At 43.5% G+C, this 5,343-nt stretch overlaps 1 long non-coding RNA gene across 1 annotated transcript; it reads left to right on the top strand.

Annotated features, from left to right (window-relative positions):
- The first annotated feature begins 1,726 nt into the window (after positions 1-1,726).
- Positions 1,727-4,529, top strand: LOC120397236. Its single transcript, XR_005593732.1, has 2 exons — positions 1,727-2,036; positions 3,676-4,529. It is a non-coding gene; the product is annotated as an uncharacterized LOC120397236 (long non-coding RNA).
- Positions 4,530-5,343: the final 814 nt, after the last annotated feature.

The raw sequence follows: 5,343 nt of genomic DNA, 5'->3' as shown, positions 1-5,343 counted from the left end.
AATTCTGCCTAATGGCTACAGTTCTCTCTACCGGGTTCCAACCCAGGCCCCTAGGAGGCTGGTTCAGCTTTGCTCACCTCATGGGGCCTGGCATCAGCCTCAAGTCAGCTTCCCTGGTTCACTTCCTACCTCCCTCTGCATCCTAGCAGGCTGCCATCTGTCCCTGGGGAAATGCTGCCTTCGGGGCTTCCTGCCCTGGTACCAGTCTCCAGTGTCATGGCTTCCCCATTCCTTGGTTTGGTGCAGGATCCAGCCATGTCTCCCCTGGAGCTCCCAGAGCACATCCTTCTCCCTGGTCTTCCAGCCCCAACTGAGCTGTCTGGATGCCTTTTAAATCCTGTCTCCAACCCAAGCATGCTCAGCATGGGCAGAGAGGTGGAGCCTCCTGAGCCCAGAATTGCTCTTTAACTCCCTCCTGTCCAGTGAGGGGTTAGAACACCACCACAGGGAGGACACAAAATACAGTGGAAAGCCAAAGATGAATGATTGTGAAACTAATGTGATAAAGGAGAGCATCTGCGATGTTATCATGTCAGCAAAAATGCCAGCATTGTAAAGTTAGCACTGAGGGCAGCACAGTACCCGATAGGAAGATGAAGACTGGCCTGCCTTTCCAGAATGGAATCTATAGTTCAGCAGAGTGGGAGAAAAGTGTCTGGGTGAATCACTTCCTGGCCAAAGAGGGTTGTCTACACAGAATTTTGAAGTGAGCAAGAGTGAACTTCCTAGCCCCAGTTACTCTAGCAGTGTAGACAGTGCTTTGAAGTTGTGGATTAGACTGGAGCTCAGGCTCTGGAGCCTAGGGATGGGGGTTGGCTTCAGAGCCTGCGCTTCCACCCAAACCCAAAGGTCAAAGCATTTTCTGCTCAGCTATTATCAGAGGGCTAGTGCAAGCCCTGGTAAACCAAGTCTGTTGACCCAGGCTAGGAGGCTTGCTCTCACTTGATCCAAAATGCAGTGTAGACATACCAAGACACACTCAGGGAAAAGACACAGAGAGAGAGAGAGAGAGAGAGAAAAGAAGAAATTTAACAGGCATCCTAAGAAGAAAAGACAGAACCCAGAAAAGACCCTGGAAACAGGATAAAGGACGAAGAAAAAATTAATCAGGACCAATCTAACAATGTCCATGAGGCAGAAAAGGTTAAGTGATCGGACAGTTATTTCTGCAGAGAACACAGAAGCAGGGCTGATAGCTCATCTGAGTCTACTTAATGAGAGATCCTTTTCTGAAGCAAAGAAGATCCCTTTGAAAAAGAGTACTAAATGGTGATTGCAGGGTTGTTGGGTTTTTGGGGGGGGGATAAGGAGGGGCTTTTTGGCAATTGGGGAGGGGAAAGCCTGGGTTTGAGTCCCTGACCTGGGCCCCGAACTGATCATGACATCTAATAGATCTGATTTCAGTGACACCACTATAAATCCAGCATATCTCCTCTGAAGGCAATTATTCCATGTCATTGGTCTGATTTTAAAAGGGACAGGAAGAATCCAACCCCCAATAAAGTGTCTGTCAGCAGGGACAGCACTGTCTTTGCTCCCTCCCACCACATAACTTTAATCCTTCTATAATGGGAGAGAAATTAAATAGAGTGAGAAGCAGGGACAATTTGTCTGGTGCTGCTTTGCACAGCAGTGCTCTACATATTTCCTCTCCTTGTAAACTTCCAGGCCTGCCAATCAGCTGCTGAGATCACAGAAGCAGTTTTAGTAATAATGGAGGCAGTCAGACAGGAAGCATTTTTTAAAATGTTGCTCATCTCCTGTCTCTAGGCGCCATTGTATCCACTGTCTGATGAGATGACCAACAGCTGGGACTTGTATAGGTAGCTGGCCCAACTTATTTTCTGACTTGAGCCCCTCTTCATCTTCCAATGCTCTCTGAATGACTGACTGTAGAATGGAAAGAGAGTAGCCTAACAAGGCAGGGAATGGAAAAGAAGATTCAACTCCTGGCTTCCCGGAGGAGGCAGAGTGGAAGGAGGTGAAGACAGGGAAGCAAAAGAAGATTATGAAGAACCTTGAATGGACAGTGAGAGGTTTGTGGGGAAGGGGAAAAGATTCAGGAAATTTGGAAGTAGGGAGACTGGAAAGGATGAGAAGAAGAGAGTATGAGGGGCTGGGTGGCATCTGACCCTTCTATGTGACAGGGTACTTTTTAACACCAAATCAAACCACTTACCCATCAAGTCCAGTATCCTTTCTCTAGGAAGTTCTGAATACCTAATGCTTAAGGGGAAAGAGAAAAAAACAAATAGCCAATTGTGCAAATCTGTGCATAGAGGAAAAAATCCATCTTGACTTCTATAAATGGTCTTTTTATGCCCTGAAACGTGTTTTGAAGACCTTTACTTTAGAATCTATAAATACAAAATATGTAATGGTTAACTCACCATTCTTGCAGATTGTGCAGAAATTAATCTTATTTGTTTTATTCAAAATTGATTTTTTTTTGGCCAAGCAAAGCAAATTCCTAAACTCAACTTGATGGCTTTTGTCTCTGTGTGTAGCAACTTTTAAAACACTACGTCTGACCAATTCCAAAGTGGCAGGAAATGCTGTAGACATCAATGAGAAGAACCTTATTGATTTTGGTGAAAACTGGAAAAATCAGAAGGGGAAAAGGAGGGACACAGGCAGCCTCTGGCATCCGATGAGCAGCCTCAGCCACCTCTGTAATCAACACTCTCCCCTCAAAGAATGGGTTGATCACACAACTACGCTTCTGTTTTTAGCAGTGTAGTATCCCACTGCCAGAGCCTTTCCCTGCTGCCGGAGTCTTTCATTGTGGTGGGGCAGCAGGACACTACACTACTAAAAATAGTAATGTAGATGTGGGAGGCATGGCTTGGGCATGTAGGGTATAAATCCTAGGGTTCTGGCATGTCTGTACTCTTCTCACCTAAGCAGTGCCTCACCATCTCACTGCTATTTATACACCTGCTAGCTGGATGTGAACTGCCAACATGCCACTGAAAGTTTAGACCCACCTTAGCAGGCAAAAACCACATCTGTATCGGGTTAGGCCCCAGGGGTCAGACCTGGAAGTGCCATAATATGGAGGATGAATGAAGATTTGGGTTCTGTAGTCAAGGACAATGGTGGGAGATTCCTTTTTTCATGTTACAGGGGAAAGAGAGGTAAGTTGCATTAAAATGTAATATTTTATATAGCATATGCATAGCACTCAGAGGCCAGCTCCACATTTCCATTTCAAAGAGCCATGCTTTTCCATTGCATTTATAGTCCAGTGCACTGCGTCACCTGTGGATACTTGTCACATTTTTAATAGAACACATACCTCATTGTGGCCCAGTGGGGAATGGTACCACGGCAATACCTCTGTACATAAAAAAAAGAAAAATGATGAAAGCCCTGCAATACATGAAAATTGGTGAGTCTGCTATAGTTTTTATTTAGACAGGCTCCTTTTAGCATTTCATGCTGATCTGGACCTAAAACAGGGAGAACTGAATACCTCTAGAAAACTCTTGACTCTTTGAAGTTCAGCACAGTGCATCACAGATAGAGTAATCACAATCCCGCTGTTTAAAAAGTCTGTTCTTCCAGGCATGAGAAGATATTTGCTGCTAACTACCAGGTATTGTAAGAAAAAACACAAAGACTATTTTTATCAGATGTTCTTCTGACAGACGTTCTTCTTTTTCTCTTTATCAGGAACTGCCACCTGGTTGCCCAGTCTTCATGTTGCTGAGATTTCCCCCAAGACAAAAATCTTCACAAAGTGTCTAAGGGCCTGCTCCAGCACCCAGTGAAACCAAGTGAAAGATTGCCATTGACACGGGTCTTGGTTAGGAACCCCCTTGCTTTAGTAAGCACGTAGAGGTGCAATGTAATCTGTCACCAGTTCTGTACCAAGGCTTTTTATTCCCAACTTTGTATCTGAGACAGTCACTTTATTGAGAGCAAATGAAAGGTGTGTGAGACATGGACAACTGAAGGTTACCTCAAAGGAAATTCAGGAGGCTGCTGCCTAGCAGGGAAGTGTGACACTAAGCTCCCCGTCTTCATACCCTACTGACTGTTATAATCTGTATCTAAACAGTATCATGTAATACATCATTGGGGAGCTTATAACTCCCTGGTTATTAATATCATTATGTAATGTACATGCAATGAATTGAGGCAAAGTTATGGATGTAAACTGAAATTATAATTCTTAAAATGTGTTTCCAGTCAAATAGGAGTTACCCCACCCTAAACAAAGGAATGTGGTTTCTCCACAGGCCAGTTACTTCCAAAGTACTTTGAAAGACAATGAGAATTCATTTTATATATGAGATATACAAAACTATCAAGCTAACAAGTTGGGGGAGGAGACAGTGTGGCTACACCCCAGCAGGGAAGAGAAACTTCATCTGAGATATATAGAAGGGGAAGGGTAGGAGGGCCAAACCTCAAACAATTGAATCAATTGATTGAACACACTAATATTGTATCATCTAAGGTCTTTGGTGATTAATATCGTTGTGAAATGTCTGTATTAAACACAATAGGAGGAATTATGAATACTTATTGATATTATGTTTTAAATTGTGTGGCCAAAAAAGGAAGAAACAGTTCCTGCCCAGGTGGGGAGTGGGGGGAAATGGAGGGACAGCTATTTACCTGTCTCCTATGTAAATAAAACATGGTAGAATCAAAACAACGGAAGCCACATTTACATACCAGGAGGTGGGAAGCCCACAGGAAGGGAAGAACAGCAAGACGTCAACTTGCCGATGCACACAGCAAGCTGATCATACAGGAGGGTTTCCTGCCTCTAGAAGCAAGGTTTATTGGACTTTGGGAGATATAAGCAAGGACAGAAAGCCATTTTAAGCATCCATCACTGGGCAGACACAAGGTAACAGAGCTCTTGGGAGCTGAGAAAGATAGGTTCTTCAACCAAGGGGAAAGGTGTTGAAATCTCTAGAACTGAATATAGGTGAGAAACCTGCTCAGGCAAAGATTGTTCACTTAAGATGACAAGAGAAGCTAGTACCGTGTACTTTTGTGGAAGGGCCTGGCTGAGGCAAAGTCAGCCATGGCTGGGAAGAAGCCTGGCTGGTGACAGAAATCATCTTGAAGGACACCTGTATCTTGCTAGATAAAGTTTTAGACTTTGAGATGCATGTTTTCATTTTCATTTGCTTATAACCCTTTCTAACTTTATGCCTTTTACTTAGCATCACTTAAACAAATTTATTAACAATAGGACTTAGGTTTATTTTTACTATAAAAGGTGATTAAATGAAAGGGTGCAATTACCCCAGTTAAGTTAATAAGCTGTGATATGATTTTGCCTCTTTACTTGAGCAACTAACCTTATTTCTCTGAGCCAAC

This window comes from Mauremys reevesii, linkage group 1, assembly GCF_016161935.1.
Source record: "Mauremys reevesii isolate NIE-2019 linkage group 1, ASM1616193v1, whole genome shotgun sequence".
NCBI lineage: Eukaryota > Metazoa > Chordata > Testudines > Geoemydidae > Mauremys > Mauremys reevesii.
The sequence above is the reverse complement of the archived record's forward strand: the minus strand, read 5'-3'. Positions and strand labels throughout refer to the sequence as shown.